Source organism: Ammospiza nelsoni, chromosome 11, assembly GCF_027579445.1.
Source record: "Ammospiza nelsoni isolate bAmmNel1 chromosome 11, bAmmNel1.pri, whole genome shotgun sequence".
Lineage (NCBI taxonomy): Eukaryota > Metazoa > Chordata > Aves > Passeriformes > Passerellidae > Ammospiza > Ammospiza nelsoni.
This window is the reverse complement of record NC_080643.1, coordinates 20600006-20620451: the sequence shown is the minus strand read 5'-3', so window position 1 is coordinate 20620451 and position 20446 is coordinate 20600006. Positions and strand designations below refer to the sequence as shown.

General features: G+C 48.0%; 1 protein-coding gene across 5 annotated transcripts in view; it reads right to left on the bottom strand.

Moving 5' to 3' along the window:
- Positions 1–20446, bottom strand: part of IQSEC1 (IQ motif and Sec7 domain ArfGEF 1) — a 299716-nt gene that overhangs the window by 86354 nt on the left and 192916 nt on the right. The window contains exon 1 of one of the 5 annotated variants that reach the window (XM_059480440.1): positions 2139–2256. The exons of the other annotated variants lie outside the window; for them this stretch is intronic. The gene's annotated coding sequence lies outside the window, so the exon portion shown is untranslated. Of the gene's footprint in view, positions 1–2138; positions 2257–20446 lie in introns of those variants that run through there. 5 annotated transcript variants of the gene reach the window in all.

Genomic DNA, 20446 nt, shown 5'->3' with positions numbered 1-20446 from the left:
CTATCTATCTATCTGTCTTTGTATATATATATATACAAATATATATATTATATACAAGTATATATAATATATATTTTAATATATAATTTAAAAATGCATGACTGCAATGCATTTTTAAATTATATATTTATGCATTATATATAAATATGAATTTATAAATTCAAGACCTCGATTTTTCCTTAGGCTGCAGACCAATATCTTTTGGTACCATTTAACTGACAAAGCCCCTGTTTTAACTTATTTATTTTAAAAAATATTAGAAAAAAACCCCCTAGATTATTGCTTTCAAATGGTACTGTGTTTGAAACCAAATGATAGCTTAGTGGGGAGGAAAGGTAATTTTCAGTGGTATTAAGCAGTATTTTTCTCTTCTTCAAGCACTTTAAAAAGCACAAAGCAGAGTTTCTCTCTTGCTGGTGGAGCCCTGGATGCTGCACACAGATGAGGTGAGTGACCCATCCCTCAGGAACCCAGCACAGACCCTGGCAGGCGCTTGTCAAAGTCCTGCCCTGGCTGAGCAGAAGAGCAGTGCCCACATTGCTGGGCTGCCCAAGGAAAACACAGGAGCAGGGGAGAGCTCAGAGCTGGTGTCCCTGTGACCTTCTCCCCGTGCCAATGCCTCAGCCCAAGCAGCCCTTAAGCCACCTGGCACCTCCCAATCTGCCTAAAGACCCCCAGATTTCCATGGCATTGCCAACCCACCCCAGACCTCTGCCCATGAACCCTCACTGTGCTCAGAACTCAGCTCCAAATCCCCAGGGCTCGTACCCAGCCCTGCTCCACAGCACAGAAACTCTGCTCCATTCATGTCAGTGAGCCTATGACAGGCCAGGGCATGTCCCATTCTGCCCCTGAAGATCCCATAAAACAGCACTCTGTGAATTTTAACTCAGCTTATGCCTTCAGGGGGTTTTTCATCCCTTTACTTCCAGCTGCGTGTGGCAATTAAAAGCTCCATAAGATCACCATGTCCCAGTCAAACTGCTGTGCAAAGCCTGACAGCATCAGCTGTGATCCCGTGACTTTCTGACGAGCAGCTCCTCCAGACCTTGGGTTTTTAATGGGAATTTGTAACTTCTGCCCGGAGCTGAGCTCGGATTCCTGCTGCCCTGTTCCAGCCATTCTGCATTTCAGGGAACACGGGCAGCCCAAAGTAGTCCCACCTAACTGGTACCTCATTAAAATAAAGATATATTAATCTACTATCACTAATCTAATATCTCTTAAACCCAATGACTCTGACAGGAATTAGAAAAATTGTTGTAAAAATGTATTAAGCCCAAGAAATATATTACATGCACTAAGAGCTATAAAAAACAAATGAAGCCCCCTAAATCCCAGCCCTTACATAAGGAGAGAGCACCTATGGGCAGTGCCAGGGCTGTGCTCGGGGAACTCTGCTGAGAATCCATTCCCATGTCTGTTCCATGGATCTGCACCTTCCCATGGACAGCACGGCCAGAGATCGATTTAATCCACCTGAACCACACTCATGGTTTGCATAAACCCCTCCTTCCCCGACTGCATGGATTGCAGCGATGGAACCGAAACACTCTGCTCCCTCTGCCGTAGGATTGTTTATTGTCCTGCTGATTTATTTAGGGGCACATACACAAAGAAGAATAAATACATCCAGCAACAAAATCAACAGAAATTCACCCGAAGGGATTCAGGGTGGGCACGGGCTCGATTGACTAAATGCAAACAAGAAACCCGAACCTCCAGCCTGGAATCAATGCCAGCAATCTACATAACACAGCACATCAGCTGCGACGATTAACACCCTTATTTTTCTGCTGAGAACTTGATATGCATTTATAGGGATGAAACACGACATTCCCTTAATTCCAGCGAGTTAAATGAGTAGCTCTGCCTTGAAAAGCCTGGCTCTCTGTCATTACCGGGGAAGCAAAACCTTCGTACATGACTACTTCAGGCATTACAGAAAGCTGTATAATTAGAAAATGTCATCTGCTGCACCCGGAACGCCGGGGCTCGCCTCCCGCAGCCCGATACACGCAGAAACAGAATTTATTCCCATTTCCCCCCGCCGCCAGCCCGACACATTGAATCACGCCCGTAGCGAAGCTCCCGCTGCAGCAACTTCTGCAGTGCATCACCATTCACCATTCACCCACCTCTGCCTCCATCGCTCCGCGGGCTGCGGTGCCCGGGCAGGTGCGGCCGCCTGGGTTCCCTGCGCGGGGGATGCGCCCCGGGAGCCGCCCGGGGCTGGCCGGGCTCGGCTCGGCTCGGCTCGGCTCCCGTGCCGAGCATGGTGCGCGGGGCCGGCCCAGCCCAGCCCAGCAGCTGTGCGGGCACAGCCGCACTCGCTGCAAGGTCAGCGCCCCGCCAGCCCTGCAGCGCTGCCGAGCGGCTGCCAGAGCCCGAGCTGAGCCAGCGCCGAGCCCGGCGCCAGGTACCGCCGGCCCCCCGCGCTGCCGGCCCAAAATGGAGCGCTGGTATCCTTATTTTTGTTATTTTTGATATTATTATTATTATTATTAGCAACTCGCGGCTCGCGGTCTGCAACGATACCGGCGATGCAGAAGCGGCAGAATGCCGTAGCGCAACTTTCACGCCCAAGCAGAAAGTGTTTTGTCTCCTGACTGTAATTCTATTAATGATTATTTTTCCTGTGGATTGTCCTCTTAAACCCCGCTGGAGCAGGCAGGAATGTATCAGCCCCTCCGAGCTCCCTGAACGTGCCCCTGCCTTGGGCAGCTCAGTGCAGGGCACACTGGAGGAAGGCTCCCACCCTCCTCCCTGTCAGACCCCCAGCCTGGTCTGTTTTACACTCCCTCTCAAAAATGTGTGGGTCAGGCTTCTCCTCCCCCCAGGGAAAGCAATTTTACCCCACCTCTCCTCTCCTGCAAAGCTATCTCCTGTACCACTGAAATTCCTGTGCTTGTGCTGCTGGGGCAGTTCAGTGCAGCTTGAACCCATCCCCAGATGAACACCAACACCCAGGTGTTTCTGGGTGCAGGGCAGCCCTGAGAAATTTAGGGTTTAAAGTCATGGATTACTTAAAAACTAACTCTGTTTTTGCTGTTTCTGGTCAAACTTGGGTGAAGTTTTCACATGTGCTCTTTAGCACAGTCTCAGCACAGACTCTTCCAGTGATGCTCACCAGTTGTCATGGTTCAAACAGCAGCAAACTACACACATGTAATAAAACAGTAAACCAAGGTCTGTCCAACCACCTGCCAGATCTTTTCCACTTTCACAGAGAAATCCCTTGAAAAGGAAATTTTTTGAACAAGAATTTCTCCACTACTTCTCTGGAGTTTTGCAAAAGAGGTGGCAGGTCAGGAGCTTGACTTTAGGAGTAAAATCCAACAGAAACAGCATCTGAAGGACTTCATGCAGCCTCTCCTACCTGTCAGACATCTGTGCAGCATCTGTGTGATGATGCAGCATCCTACTGACTGCCTCTAGCCAGGGGTAGGGAAGTGCCCTGTCCCTGTCTGGGACACAAATACCACAGGTTCAGCTGGGCTGCACTCAGAGCCCGAGGCTTTTACAGCCCTTTTCTCAAATCTGATAAAGGGTTTCTGTGAACTGCCTCAGTTCTTACTTCTCTGCTGATAAAATCACTGCATTTCATTCAGCTCTGTTCGTTTTTAGGGCTGGCATCACTAATGGTGACTTTCAGAGTCACTGCAGGCTACTGGAAGCTCTTCCAAGGGCTGGGGAGCTCAGCAGAAAGGTGACTCAGGACTGACAGAGGAGGTGTTCCCCTTGTGACAAACCCTCCCCTGGTGACCAGGGACTGCACCCAGTCCCAAACCCAGTCCCAAACCCAGTCCCAAACCCAGTCTCAAACCCCTCTGGCTCGTCTGCTGGCTGTTCCCTCTCCTTCCCTCATTGTCGTCCTGGTCCCTCCTGAGGGACAGGACATCTCTCCAGTTTGCTGTCCCAGGGATGCTCCTTCCCACACCCCCATCTCCCCGAGCTTTCAGCTTTCCTCTGCATGGAGTGGGTGCTTCAGGAGATATAGAGGATGTTTCATCCCTTTAAGGAGAAATGTCATTCCATTGTAGGAGAAATGTGGTGTTCCAGGGGCCTGGAGCTGAGGTGTGCATGGGACAAAGCCTTGGCCACCAGATGGGCTCCCTGCAGGGCCATGGGAATGGGAATGTGGCCCCGCAGAGCCAGGAGGGTAGGAATTCAGCTGGGAAGGGAGGTCCAGAAACACAGAGGGTACAGGAGCAGCTCTGTGTGCTGGGCTCCTGTCTCCTCACCCTCCTCAGGTGCTGCTCTGGCAGAGCCCAAGCCCCCAGAGCAGGCAGGACCCATCTCCTGTGTGAGTCCTGCTGGATGGGAGCCCCTGCTGCAGAGAGGGGATCTGGGATCCCCTTCCTCATCCTGGCCATGCAGTCTGTCCCTGAGAGCACACAGCTCTCCCTGCAGGGTTCAAGGTCAAACACAGCAGCCCAAAATCTCAGACATCTTCCCAGTGACTGAGGCACCTCCTGCATCCTCCTGGAAAGCTTCCCAGTAAAGAGGGGGGGAAAGAACAGCAAAAAAACCCTAAAAAATCTGAATGTGCTGCCTCTCCAAAATCAGAGAACTATCAATCCACACCAGAGGTCCTTACCAGCCTGCTTCAGCTTCCCCTGAGGAAAAACTGAAGATGATTTCCACTGCCGTCTGTTCAGCACTTCTGAGATTTTCAATGCAAAGATGCTGAATAAGTGCAAAATGTTACTGAAATCCATGTTGGTAAGAACAAGTTCCATCACTGCTGCAATAATTAGAATAAAACCCAAGAGTACCAAGGCTGCAGCTGGAGCTGGAGTGAGCACTGAGCTGGCTGGGCTGGCTGGAGGAAGGCGTCCATCCTCCTCCTCCCTCAGAGCTGCAAACCTGATCCCTCTCCACTCTGGGAACAGCTTGGTTCTTGCTGTTATTTTTGCTGCACTGCTGAGGCTGTTTGGGAGCTGGAGGAGGTCATTGTTTCGTAAGAGCTGATTCACTTCTCCTCATGTTTGCACCCTGGAACCTCACAGGACTCCGTGGGCTCAGCCCGATTGGAAGCACATCAGCTGTGATGTCACCATGAGGATTTTGACCTTCAGAGACAGAAAAGCTCCCAGAGTGGAGCTCAGACACCTGGGATGAGGCACAAGCCACGGGAAAGCCAGGCAGAGCTGAGGAGCCAAAAGGGCTCTGGGCCCAGGAAGGGCAGAGTTTGCAGAAATCCTGATAAAAGTTGCGCAGTGACACTGGAGTGGCTGCTTTGCTTTTAAACAGCATCATTTGCATGTTTACATCAGCTAAAAGTCCAGCACCTTCTCAGGGGAGTTCTCCCTCAAAGGCAAAGCAGACAAAGCTCAACACCACGCAATTCTGACATCACTTTCCTTCACTCCTGGAAAGCCAGGGAAATCCTAACCAGCATTTATCAGAATTACCCTTGTCCTAAAGCAGCCCACAGACAAGATAAAAGTGTCAGGAAGCTTTGCCTTGACTGGCTGCAGATTGCAAATTGCAGCTGAAAGGGCCTGAATCAGTCTGAACTGTGCTTCCTCCCTGCCCCTGAGCTCCCACAGCTCCGGCTCAGAGCTGCCATCCTGTGTGCCTACCTTCCAGGGTGTGGGACATGGCAGGTTTGGGATGGGCCAGGATTGGGACATGACAGGTTTGGGATGGGCCAGGTTTGGGATATGGCAGGTTTGGGATGGGCCACTGAAAAAAATCCCCATCCCAGCCCTCCAGCCCCCGGGCACAGACAGTGTATTTCACACAGCCCGTGTATTTCACATTTATCACAGCCTAAGGACACAATTCCCAGCTCCTCCCCAGCCAGAGCAGGTTCTGCGCCAGCCCTGCTGAGGGCCAGGGCACCTCCTGGGCCACCATGGCTGAGTGAGCCATTCCAGCAATTCCTCTTTCCTTTGTTTCCTTGGGAAAGCTCAGCCCAGCACATGGCACCATGGTCAGACACTGCCTCGGTTCTGCAGCCCAGAGGAAAACAAAACCCTCCAGCCTGGCCTGTCCAGCTCAGCACTGCAGGGCTAGGATGGATTTAATACCCTGTAAGTGTCCTGAGCTGTCCTGGCCAGGATGGCTCTCCAGCCCATAAATACAACTGCAAAAGGTCTTGGAACCTTCATGAATTCAGAAACCTTCCCTCCACCAGCATATTAATAAAAGCAGATTAACTCAAGCAAATGTTACCTGCTGGGTGCAACAACTGTGGCCTCTGAGAGTTATAGGGGTCAAAATGAAATCACTCCTGAGCAGCTCATTTGCACTGTGATTTTTTCACCATCATCTCTCAGGATTTAATTTTTTAAGATAAAGTCTTTTTTTTTTTTTTTTTTTTTTTTTTTTTCGTTCTGGACTAGTGACTGCCAAAGCAGAGCTGAAGGTAGCACCTATGTGCTGACACCTACAGTGCCATTTCCATCACCTTTAGAATAATGCCCAGGCAAGAGGTAAGAAATCACAGCACAGAGGGCTGGGAATTAGAGGACAGAGAGCAGCTTCAACTACATTGCTGGCAATAATTTAGCACAGCAATGGAGATATGCAAGAACATCAAGGCAGATGATTTCATTGCTGCTGCCTGTGGAAGCAGAGATGAATCCATAGCTGAACTTTCCAGCTCATCTGCAAAGAGGGGAAACTGCTGGGGACTGAAACAAAGCTCAGCTGGGCCCTGTGAAAACCTGGGAAATAGAGAAATATGTTCCCTGTATATATTTTAATTTTGATCCTGGCTGTTTTGGAGGCAGAACAGCAGTGAGTGAGTGGCTGTGGGCAGCTCCACGCTGGACTGGAGCTGTGCTGCTGGAGGTCCCTGTGCTGCTGGAGGTGCCTTTGCCCCTTGCTGTCCCCTCCTGAGGTCTGAGGCTCTGCAGAGAGGGGCTCTAGTGCAGCCCCTGAGATGGGATCAGACATTCCCCACTGCAGGAAGGAGCTGCCAACCCTCAGAGCACTGCTGAGAGGGGCGCAGCCCTCGGCCCTGGCTGAGCTTCACAGATGGGGAAGCACAGGAAAAAAAAGCAAAAAAAAAAACAGTCAGAGGCAAGAATTTTGGTTAAAAATGAAGAATCACTGCACACCCCATACATTCATTAAAAATAAACCCCAGACAAGTGGTATCTCAAATGCTGAGCAGCCTTAGCAGTGACAGTGAACAATCCTGGAGTTTGTTCCTGCTCTCCTGCTGCAGTTTGGTAACTGCACTCACAGACCCTGCAGCACATGTGGGGCATCTCCAGGGATGGGAACAATCCCTGCCCCCTTTGTTGGGAATGCTGCTCCCTTCCCAGAGGAGAGATCCCTTTGTTTGTGTGTGGGTGAAGGCATCAGCTCCCCTCAGAATGAGCCTGCTACCACAGGCCCCCGTGACATCCCTTCCCTGGCCTTGCAGGGACTCTCTCTGTCACTCTGCTGCAGTTTATTTGATAGATGTTCATTCCTTTAGCGAGGCAGCCTCAGCCATGTTCTCCTTATTTCCCAGCTGAAGTTTGATTGCTGGCAGGGCACACATTGAGGGGGGCATGGGGACCATGGGGATGAGCCTGACTGCAGTCACTGCACTCCAAAATCAGAGATCACAACCAAACCAATCCACCCAGGAGCAGCACACACTGCACAGCTGGGAAATCACAGCATGGGGAAGCTGAAACAGATTCAAATGTTGACACAAATATATTGGAGGAAATGCATCAAAGAGTTGGCTGATGACACTCTCAGGGCAATATAAACTGGGATGTAATAGAAGAAAGAAGTTTTTTTTACAATGAGGGTGATAAAACATGGGAACAGGGTGCCCAGAGCAGCTGTGGCTGTCCCTGGATCCCTGGCGGTGCCCAAGGCCAGGCTGGACAGGGCTGGGAGCAGCGTGGGACAGTGGGAGGTGTCCCTGCCATGGCAGGGGTGGCACTGGAGGGGCTTTGAGGTCCCTTCCTACCCAAACCAGTCTGGGATTCTGTGAATTAATACTTGCATCATGTTTAGTGCAAGCAGAAATTGTTCCTAAATATCCAAGCTTTGCAAGGATTTGACCTCTGCTATTTGTTTGATTCCACTTTGATCTTCCATATTGGGACTGATCACCCTCAGCCAACGCTCCCTCCTTCCTCCCCTATCCATGCACCACATCCCCCAAAGATGGGCAGGTCCAGGAATTTGGGCAGGTCCAGGAACCCTTCCCACCGTGCCAGTTTTGAGTCTCCCAGCCCTGCCCCGATGCTCCCCAGCTCTCCCCAACTCCAGAGCTCATTTCCACCAAACCCTGGTGGGTTCTGCTCTGTCCCTTCCCAGGGAGCCTCTCCAGGACCCTTCCCTATCACTGAATTTGCTCCTGGCTCCTCATCTCCCCTCCCCAGGGCCTTGGGAAGGTTCTCAGCAACCTCCTCTCACCTATTGCACCTCAGGTGCTTCCCAGTTCCTCCTGCTGTTCCTGAAATCCTCTGCACTCCTGCCACAACCTTGGCAGCTGCATTTGGAATATCCTGACCATGGTTATGTTCAATTCCTTACTGAAGCAGGGGCTGTGATTTGGCTGCACCTTGAGGGGCTCCCAGCACCAGGTGAGTCAGGCAAACCCTCTCATGTCTTGCTCAGATAAAGAGCCCACTTGCACATGACCATTCCTCAGGAAAACAAGATGAATTTGGTCCCTTTTTCCCAGTCTCCAGTTGTTTCATGTTTGCCTTTTTTCTCTTCTACACTTATGGCCACAAAAGAGCAAAATCTCCATTTAATTTTTAAGACTTCTCCATATTTAACTACAGTTTGTTAAGCCTTCCCAGCACAGGCTGCTCATTTGTATCTCCTCAGAACTGGTCCAAAATGCAAGTCACAGAAAATCATCCCCAGGACCTGTAGCCCATGAATATACAGTCGTGACTGATATAAAATTTTAATACTTGACTGTGACTAAATGAGATAAGCATATTACAAAGAGAGAGGTTCATAATAAAATTCATTTTCCAAGGTCCATTTTGCAAAAAGCAGCTCATCTCTTTCTCACAGGGAACAGCACTTGGACTTGAAAAAAGGGTTTTGAATCTGAATCACTGGGATTTGCTTTCTTTGTTATTGAGATTTTCAGGCTTTTTTTTTTTTGTTTGTTTTTAACTAATTTTTCAGAAAAAATGAGACTCAGATGTAGAACAGCCCAAAGGAAAAAATGCAGAAGGAAAATATTGGCCTAGAATAAAAAGGAAATTGGATTTAACAGAAATTTTTCTATGTTCTTACAAGGAGCAACAGCTGGAACAGAGGTGCTGGGGGGCTGTGCTCAGGTGAGAGCCTCTCACTCAGGTGTGCTCAGTGCTTTTAACTCCACCCAGGGATCAGTGGAAAGTGCAGACCTTATGTAGACTCAGGATTAAAATCTTGTGGGCAGCTTTTGCTTTGCTGGACAATTCTGTGGATTTTTTGACTGGACCAGAGTCTTGTATAGTTCAAGGAAACGACATTAAAAGATAAATATTATGAAGAAAATAATTTCAAATCTTTTCTTCCCCTTTTCTGCAGATAAGACACACAAGATGGGGCAAGGTTGAGATTTTGACACTGCTCTCAGCTGCTGCACAGTGACAAGGACAGGAAGATTTCTGGCTGGAAAAACCCAATACTCCCATCCATCCCCAAACCCTCCTGGCTTTTAGGGAAGTTTTTTAGGTTTTTGGTTGGGTTATTTTGGGAGGGGGGTGTTCAGTTCCCCACTGGTCCCTGGCCTTGCCCTCACATGGGTCCTGCCCCTCATCCAGGACCAGGATCTCCCCTTTCAGAGCCCTTTGGAATGTGAGCCATGAGGTGCCCCCATGCCAAGGAGCCATCAGGAGCCAGCCAGAGCTGGAAATGGAGCCCTTGACTTTCAATCTGGGTGTAATAATTTTTATTCACTTTAAAACCCCTTTTTCTCCTCCTCCTCAGTAAAGAAGAGAGGGTCTGTTTCCATCATTCCAGAAAGGAAGAGAGAGGGAAATAGGGCTAAAGGAATCTGTAGGAAAATATTGGAAAAATATTTATAATACTGGAAAAATATTGGAAATATGGGAAAAATATTTATAGTTCTACTTCCTGTCTGCTAGGCTTGCCCAAACCTTCTCACTGAGCTGCTTTCCCCGCTCCCAGCACAGACCCTCACAGGCCCAATAAATGCACAAGTTATGAGCTGTAACTCATTTTTAGAAACTTGTGACTTTCAGTGCCTTACAATCACAAACTATCAGACAAATCACCCAAAAAAGAACATTTCCATCAATGTCAACATTGCCTAAAGGAGAGATTTAACAGGCAAAATGCTCCTTCCTTCACCTGCCCCTCTGAGCTTTCTGTCTGATGGGCTTTTACCTGCAGGCTCCTCCTCCCACTCTCTCCCAGAAGATGAAGACAAGAACTTGATTCATTTTTCAGATAATGTGTTAAAGGACTTGATCTATAAAATCAGAGATCTTGTAGCAGGTGCAACACAAATGTGGATCTTCTGTGCTACTGCTCTGCCCCATCTCCATAGATGAAATGAGGTATTTTGGAGCAAGAGATGAAATTTCTTTCCAAAGCCTTTCTCTTCTCTTCTCCCTTTCCTTGAAATTTCCTTTCCCATTTTCTCTTTCCTTTTCCTAGGACTTTACTCCTCAAATTAAAGAGCAGAAACAGAGGAAACACCTGTGGGAGTTGGTGTGGATGTACAGGTACCCCTGCACAGCTCCTCCAGTTCCTGAGGGGTTTTTTGGAGCTCCCTGGCAGTTTTCCCACAGCAATTAAAACCCCAGAGAAACAGATAAGGCAGGATGATGCTGCTGTGGGGGTTTTCAAGTGTGTCACAAACCAGAAGTTGTAAAAATCACGTGAGGTTGGGGAAGGTTTTGTTTCTTTTTTTCAGTTGAACTGTCAATCCAAGATCAGGGACATGAGGAAAAGCCTGGGAGTGAGGCACTAAAAAACCTGAATTCATTGACGTTGGAGTGCCAAGCAGAGGTTCCTTGCTCTGGAGTCACACCCATCTCACCTGCTGTGGAGCCCTGGAAAATGAGAATTTCAGATTTCTGTGCTGCACAGAAATCTCTGCTATTCTGACCCCCAGGAGAACACTGCACTGACCTGAGGCGATGGAGAAGCTTCCAGAATGGAATGGCAGAACTGGGATTGTGGGTGTGGAGTTTGGATAGAAGTGTGTGATATCACGGGGTGGGAAACTCAGAGTTAAGGGTTTAGAAGACAGTAATAGATATAAAGCAAGATGGAGGTTTTAGAGTGGAGCCTAGTCCTTCTTCATCTTCTCCTTCACCTCCTTCTCCATGGGTTTGGGTGGTTTTGTCTAATTGGATAAAAAGTCCAGGTGTTTGGTTATTGGGTTGAAAGTAAAAATGATTTAGGCGTCATTTCTTAATTGGACAGTTTATCCTTAAAAGGCCTTTTAGAGAGGGAGATGGGGCTCCATTTTCAGTTTGTTGGAGTGAAGTGCTGCAGAACTCAGGGTTTGTGAGACTGTGACATAAGTAAGAACTAACAAACATCTGAGCCCCAACAAGAAATTCCGTCTGGTGCATTTAATCCTGACCCTGGCAGAAAAAGAAGATAAAACCCCAGGACCTGCCAGCTGCCCAAGGATCTCAGCAAGGCCCCTGCACCAGGAATTCCCTCTGGGAATGCTGCCTGCTCCTGATTTAACTTCACCCCACGTCTGCCCTGCTGAGGGACAGGGCTGGGGCACCTGTCCAACCCAAACGTGAAGAAAAGCAAATCCCACCCGAGGAAATCCAAATCCCACCCGAGGAAATGCAAATCCCACCTGGCTGCCTGAAGAATGGGAGCCTCTCCATGAGCAGCCCAGGATCCCTCCCTGAGCCCCACAGAGCAGAGGAGGGTCAGAGTGGCCTCTCCAGTGCAGCCTGGGGTGAGAATATGGGCTGGAAATCCAAAATCAGCATGGCCACAAGAGTGCATGAGCTGGAAGCGAATTAAGACAGAAATGAAAAGATTTCTAGCTCTCTGAGCAGCAAAATGTCAAAATGACTGAATTATGAGGAAAAAAAACATACAACATCCTTGCTTGAAGTGGAAGGGATTAGTGCTGAAAGGCCAGAAATTCCCACTCCAACCTCAGCTCCCTGGAATTGCTGCTTGTCCCATGTTTACCCCTCACCCAGAGCCCCTGCCCCTCTCACCAGCGTCTCATTCTCCCCCTGTCAGTGTGTGCAGGGCTCAGGGATTTCCCACTCCTGATGAGCCCTTGGGCCATCAAAGCTGTCACCCCTGCCCCAGGAACCACCCAGCACCAGCTCTGACAGAGGGCACAGACAGAGCTGCACTAAAAACATGTAAAAATCAATGTATTGTGAAAAGAAAGCATAGGCACAGCTGACTTTCAAGCTGCTGCAATTTTCCCAAAGAGTAGCTGCTCTTTGGAAATAAATGCCAGCGTGACAAGTGGGACAGGAAAAATAACATTTTTCCATTTCCCTCTCGATGAGTGTGCTTCACAGTTCATCAATCCAGCATATGCACAGCTCTTCCCAGGTGTAATTCTGATTCAAAAGATCAATTCCTTAAATTGATCTGTTAGAAAAACTGTTTTATTGTTTTACCAGCCCTTTCTCCCCAAAATGAAAGAAACCTGGGGCTACACACAAACTCAGGAGAGCTGGAAATAGAACTCTTCACTTTCAATCGTGGATATGATAATCAGTTTTTATTCACTTTAAATAACCATTTTTCTCTCCTAAGTAAAGAAGAGCTGGTCTCTTTCTACGTTTACAAACAGAAAAAGCTAGGAGGCAAAGCTAAAGAAATCCATAGGAAATATCAATACTTGGAATAACTTTCCTTTGCCTGTACTAGTGGGTCTGTATTTGGCTGTATGACTGCTCAGAGCTTTGGTGAGTCAAGCAAAGAGTTGGATCATGAAAAATGCTTGAGATACCCAGCAAACAGGAATTTATCCTTTAGCTGGAACCAGGTCAGCTTTAAAAACCCCTCCTGCTAAAATGCCAAGTGCTCAGCTGAAGGATGGAAACACAGAAAGAATGGTGCTAACTCACAGCTCCTAAAAATAGCTGTATTTTAGAAAGGGTATTTATGTGGAGATAAAGGCAGGGCTGGGCTGCTGTCCTCTCATTCTGTCACTCCCTGCACTCTGCCCCAGCCATCACCCAGACCTGGAGGGATCCTGCAGCCCCAGCCCTGAAGGACAGAGGCAAAGCTCCTCCGAAGGCCAGGGCTGCAGAACACGAGGGCAGCTTTTCTGTTTCCGTTTCCAAATGCTCTTTCCGTGCCTGTGGCGAGAGCTGAGCTCCCAATTAACCCCCCATGACCTGCACCTCCATTTCTGACAGAAAGCAGAGCCAGAGCAGCACTGCAGAGGTGGGCAAAGGGAGATAGCTGCATTCAGAGATGTCCCTGGGCAGGGCTCTGTGCTGAGCTGGCACTGGCTGCAGCCTGAAGCCATCCCAGCAAACGAGCAGCATCCACCTCCCCTCCCTGCTCTCCAGACAGCTTTTCCTTGGGGCATGAACTGGCACAAACAGCACCCTGGGAATGTTCTCCCAAGAAGGAACTGTGTTGTCTTATTTATCAAAGGTTCTATTATCACTATGGTGTAAGGATTCTGTACCACCAGAGTTTCATACCTCCTCAATGTATTCTGTAAGCAGCTCCTCTAAGCACTGACTGTTCCTGGACCTTGCAGTAACCATCTGACTCCCGTTCCCACCAATCCACTCTTTTATAACACTCTTCTTATTGGCTACAGGTGTGGCCTGTTAGCATCAGGCCTGCTCCTGATCTTTAGTAATTGGTTCAGCTGCAACTCTTTAGGGGATAAGATTGCATTCTGTACCACCTTCATTCACCCACACTGTATCCCCGTACAAAACTGCTCTGCTGGATACACTGAGAGGGGGAATCAGCTTGAACTCGCTGTGGGAGGAGCAAGCTGGAGCCAGGAGCAAGGACACAGCCCACCTTGGGCAGTATGGGGCTCTGGTGCCACCAGCAGGGCTCAGTGCTCCCAGTGGCACCAAACTGCCCAGGGAGAGGGGCTGTGCCTCTCTTTGTAAAGAGTTCCTGATGTGAGCAGTAACAGCCAGCAGAGCTTAAGCCCAATGTTGAAGTAAAACAATTATTTTTTACAGTTAAGATATTCAGAATGAATCATGAGGTATGACAAACACCTGCCCATGTTCAGTGATGGAGCCCTGTGGCACCAAAAGCTGAGGTAATGCTGGAGGAAATCCCCTGGGCAGCAGGGCAATGGAATGGGAGGCTCTGAACCAGCACTCTGCCCACAAACTGGGCTTGTTTTAGCCCAAAATGGGATTCCTTTGTACTTCTGCAAAGCAGGTGCACACTCTGCCCAAATCCCAGCTGTCTAAGTGATGCCATGGTGGGGCAGAACATCAATTTACACAAATACCCAGAACATGCAGGGGTCAGGTCCTTGCAGGGTGTGCCCAGCACCTCATCCTTCCAAGCCAAGTGTGATGTGCAGGTCTGTGCCCTACAGAAATCCAGGAATGCACAAACTGCACATTTGTAATTTACATTTATTCTAAATGTGCAAACTTGTAATTTACATTTACTCTAAATGTGCAAACTCCCACTGCCCAGGGGTGGCAGGAGGTCCTTCCCCAAGAACTCTGAAGGCATTTACACAGATTTCATTACAGCTAGAAATGCTTTATTTATTTAAATAGATTTTTAAATTTTTTATTTATTTCAATAGATTTATTGCAGTCTGACAGCTGGTAAAGCCTGGTCTCAGGCAATAGTAAGGGAGAGTTTGGTTTGCCGTGGGAGGTTAGAAATGATTAGAACACAGAAAAACCATCCTCAAATGTCCAGCCAGGGCTGATTGCTGCTGGAGGTGTCAGTCCCAAGCCCTGAGTGCTCTGTCTGCAGCAGCAGCTGGTGATGGGGCTCCCATCCCTGCGCCCAGCCTGTCCCAGCTGCAGATCCTCTGTCATATCCCAGCCTGGGGCTGGAGTCACCAATGAGGCTGACAGGACAGAAAACTGGGATCTCAGCAGCAATTTGTCCTGATAGCTGAAAACACATCCCACACATGGAGTTTCCACAGGGAGAAGCCACCAAAATCCTTCCAAGCCTTCCCAAATTCTGGAGGGACTCAGAGCAGGTCTGAGATAATCTTATCATATCCACCAAAGCTCCATCTGCCTCTCACAGCTTGCTGAGCTTTACAGAACCAGTTCCTTGGGACAGGACTCCCACTCAGTGTGGGCTCCAGCCCCAGTTACAGATTCTCTGCTTTACATTCACCTATTCCCTATTAAAATTAAGATTACCTGTCAAAATCACCTATTAGCTCATCACCTATTAAAATTTGCACATTGTTTGCTGGGACTGTCCTGCCCAAAGTGCCCCAGAGCTGTGACCTCTGGCCCTGTGTGTCCCCACAGACTGAACAATGATTGTGGAACAGAATATTGACATTTCTGTGGTGCAGATCCTTGTGACTCCACTTGAATTCAGCTGCTCTGCAGGAATTCTCACTTGCAGCCACGTTTGGGGAGCTCTCAGAATTCCACCCAAGGGTTTGGAGAGCACTGCCTTGGACACCTGGCCCCCTGCACAAACCCACAGCAAGCTCTGAGACACAAGTCCAGTCTGTTTCCATTCAAGTCCATAAATGCCCCATCAATTACAGAGCCAGCCCAGCAGAATTAAGTTGCATTTTGGCTGTTCCACAGCTCTGTCAAAAATCAGTAGCAGGTTCCCACACATTAGCAATTGTCTAAATCATTCCTCTCTCCTCCAAGATCAAAATTATATTAACTTGCACTGCTCAGGCTTCTGTTTTCCCCATCCCCATAAAACAATTAATTACATGTTGGAGAGAGTTCCTTGGCCCACTCTCCTGAAAGCTTTTGGATTCAGTTTATCCAGATGTGCTGCTTGGACAGGTGCTCTTTGTCTTGTGGAAAGCACAACAGAAAATATTACTCTGTAAGAAGTGACAACATTTCCTCACCTGCCTTCCAAAGCACAAGAAATGAGCTGAATTCCCCTTTTCTGCCTTTGGTGACAAATTTACCAGCTGCAATTAATGCCATTCAAATTCTTTCTGCATTATTAACTCAAATATTGCCCTGTGATTGCTGTGGCATGGATTTGCAATGCTCTGCTTATCACGGGGAGCAGCTCCTGGATGATGCATGCCCAGAGTCACCTGCCTCTCCTCCACGTGCTGCACTTGGGTTTTTATAGGTGCTCACATCACCCTGAGCCACTTAGATAACACAGCAGCTTTTATTTGATCACAGCAGAGCCACTGCTGCTCAGAAATTAATAATTACCATTCCCCAGCCCAGGTTAATCCCTAACCAGAGCACTGCAGGTCACAAACCACCTGATCCATGTGGGTTCCTGGGATTCTGTCTCAGAAATCTGAACTTGAGACCATTCAGATGCACCAAGGCTTCAGGGCTGGCTTGTGGCAGAGGAAATGAAACCCTCCTTGCACTGATAAATCAGGATTTGTTTCATTATTATTTAGATCAGATGACAAAATGAATGGTGGGTTGAATTTTAAGGGAATTGAAGCAGTAACTGGGTCTGTTCTGGTTCAAGGGCACCAGAGGCTCCATCCCTGGCTGAGGACAGAGCAGCTCCCTGGAGCTGGGGAGGATTCCTGTGATGGCAGCACCTCCATCCCATTCCTGGGGCTGAGCCACCTCTGCTCCCACACACATCCCTCCTGAAATCTTCATTCTTGCGTCCCTTTTGTTCCACTGGAACACCAACTCCCTTTTCCACAAGAAAAAAAGGAGCACTGCTTGTACAGGACACACACTGTACTGTTCAAATTATCATCTCATTTTTTGCATCTATGTTCCAAAAAGTTGCCTTTCCCTGCACAGAACCTCCTGAATGCCTGATAAAGCAGTGCATTTTTAGCTTTTCTAATTTTCCATGCGCATCAACACTAAATGGAACCTTCTGCAAGAATTAAGCCTGTTTTGTAGAACTAAATTTTCAAGTTCTCAAGGTCTCCTGAGTGGGAGTGAGTGCAGAACAGAGGATTTTCCACGAGACCAGCAGAGCACTTTAATGGGACTTTAAAAGGCTGAATAATTCCCCCAGCCAGGGACACTGGGGGCTCTGAGCAGGGCTGGCTGTCTCCTTCAATTATCTGTTCAGCTGTGGCATTTCACACTTCATATTCCTGCTAAATAAAAATTTCCCTTCAGATGCCACAGCATCTTCCTTTAATGGCACAGCTGATGCACTCACTGCATTTTTAACTAAAACAGCCCTGAACCAACACTCAGCCCTGTTCAAACCTATCAAAGTTCACACCTGAGCCTCAATTTTTGCCTTGAAATTTTTTAAAGATTTTTCTCCATCTCAGGAGTTTCAGGCTAATTCATTTATGAGGATAAACATGAAATATCCAGCCCTGAGAGCAGGCAGGACAGACAGGCTTTGCTGAGGACTCCAGCACTGAACTGAATGAATTTGATCCCACTCTGAAACAGTAAAACTTCTTTTGAAGTCTTGTATTTGCTGTTTTATCTGTAAATACCCATTGATACATACATATAATGCAGTTCTCCCTTACCTGGGCAGGCAAAGTTTTGTACTACAGGTTGGATAAAATATTTAAAGTGTAAATATCTTTCAGATCTTCATACTTTTTTTTTTTGTATTTCCAGGAACAATTTCACTAGCCAGATGTGTGATTGCCTGAGTGTAACTATAATTGTTACCTCTGTAAAGCAGAGTAATTGCCTGTGGCTCCTGTTGCAGCTCTTTGCCATCTGAGCACACACTCCTGAACTCCAAGCCACCCAAATATCCAAATTATTCCTCCCTGCAGTGAGGCCCAGAGGAAGGATGACCTTCTGCAAAGCAGTTGGTGGCAAAGGAGGGCAGCTTGGCTCAATGATAAAGACTCAGGGCTTAAATGATTCCCTTCAATCCCTCAGGAGATTTGAGCTCTCCCCAAACCTCTCTCTCCTCCCTGCTCCAGCTCCGGATTTCTTCCAGAGCCTTGTTCCAAGCTGACATTGCCTCTTCCAATCCTTGGTGCTCTTTTCCTCTCCACCTTTTCCATTCTCTGTTAACCCCCAGTGGAGGAATAACCTGAACCCTGTGGGTGAAAACATTGACCACCCAAATTCCAGTCAGCCCTGGGTCTGATTTTGTTCCCCCTGAAAATGCAGAGGGAAGCCTTGCAGATAACATTTTAGAGAAGGGCTGAGAGGGAAAGGAGAGGTGTGGAGTAAAGAACAAAGTGAATTTCCCTGTGCTGCCCAACACGTGCCAGATGCAGTTCCCTCAGGAACAGGCCTGGATATGGGGCAGGCTTGGGCAGAATCCCAAATTACACAGAGGTTTTATGGCCTCTGGCATCACACAGTGAGCCCTGAATTAAAGCTCCCAGGCACAGACAGCACGTGCAGCTCTCCCTGCAGTCTGGAGAAACCCAGGGCTGAATTCCCAGAACTGCCCTGCCCTGCCCCACCAGGCAGTCCACTGCTCTATCAAATACACTTCTGGCTTCATTTCAGCCCCAAAGCTGCTAAAAGTCACCCCAAACCCAACAGAGAGCAGTAGCTGATGAGGCAGAAGCAGAATCCCAAATCTTCATTGCTGCCAAAACATCTGCAGCTTCCTCACATGAAGGTTTTGCAAGCTTGCTCACCATAACATAAAGAATTTAATAGCCTAGAAATCACATAAGATAGAAAATCACTGCTTTATTGTTATAGCATAAACAATCTCTGCAATCCTACCATCTCTGGCTGCATTTGGATGATTGTTTTCACATCACATCTGGAGCTGTGGCACTAAGGAACTGAAAGCCCACGTGGTTACAGGAGCTGACATTTCAATACTGCCTTGATAGAATTTCCAAACTGCTCTTTGGACTCTCCAGCTGTGCTTGGGAATACTGGAGGAGGAAGGAGGGACACTTTGAAGAGGGGAACAGATATAAAACCTATGCAAGGGCTGGGAAAAGCAATTATCTCAATGTCTCAGCTGCAAAGTACCAGAATCATTTTTTCAGGGGGAAAACCTATTCAGGCACTGCGTGGGTTAAAAGGAGGATTATTAAATAGCAGGGAAATTACAGCAAAGGCAAGAAAGAAATGTCTCTTGCAGGGTTATCTCCCAGCCCTGGGAGCCTCAGGGAGAGCTGAAATCCTGCACAGCACCAGAGATTAAAGGGGAAGGTTTAGCACCTTTTGTTGCTCAATATTGATCTGGCTGAGCACTGAACAGGGGTAATTTTCAGCAAATGACTGTCCTGAGCTGCAGAACACAAAATGAGGGGATGCACACACCTCCTCCTGCCTGCCCACTGCCTTTGTTCCCCACAGCCCCCGGACTGATGCATTACACAGCTAAGCAGATGCTAAAACTGGTTTTAATTTTGCCTGGAAGACAGATTGCTGTGTGCGGAGTGCTGAGGGGAGCAGGGTTGAGTTTATATTGAAATGATGGAGTGAAATTCAGCAGCTGCCCAGACAGCCTGTCATCCCCTGTGCTACTGCAAGCAGCCAGGAAGTCAAACACATGCACTGCTTTCCTTTCCACAGCCAAATTAAAGAAAAACAATCAACAAACCAAGCCCAGAGCAGGAGGCATCACGTGCAGAGCAGCCAGGACCCCTTTTGGGAAGGGAATTATCAATTCACATCACTCTGTCCACCTGCTAACAGGGCTGAGCACTAGAAATGTAAAATAAGTGGAGCTGCTTGGTGTTTGAAAGGGGAAACAGAGATGGGGGACAGAGAGAAACTGAGGGGGGAAATAAAAAGCAATGAGATTTCCAAAACTCACCCATTATTCCCTGCAGGTCAGCAGAAAGCAAAGTGCTCCTAGGAGAGCTCTCATTTCCATTCCCTTCCTCTATCAAGTTTTTAATAGATTCAAACTTCAATTTATTTCTTTTTTTTTTTTTTTTAATTTTTAATTCTTCCTTCAAAGGCAATTTTGGGTAAATAATTTAAAAGCCTGTGAGCTGTGTGGCTGCAGCCAGGCTGGGGAGGCAGAGCTGGAAAGCTCTTTGGAACCTCCTGTCAGCTTTAAACATCACGTCTGAAATTAAGCACGTTTACTATAATTAAACCAGATTATCAGCCACCTGTGCTGAGGGCTTCAGCAAGGTGCTTGGCCAGGGCACCACACTCCATCAGAGCAGCAGAGGAGTGAGCACATCCACAGGAGGCTGCGGATGCAGAGGGGAGAGAGGGAACTCAGCTGGCAGCTCCTGGAATTGCACAAGGTGCTGATTTCATCGAGGTCTGAGTGTACCTGGGAGGGAGAACAGCCACACACAGAGCTCATCAGCCTCAGGCCCGCTGCTGGGCAGCCCTTCACAGGCAAAAACTCCTTAAACATGCCGAAAACCATCCATTTTTGTGGCCTACATCATATAAGTGTGTATATATATATCTATATGTATATGTGTGTGTGTGTGTATATATATACATACATACACACACAC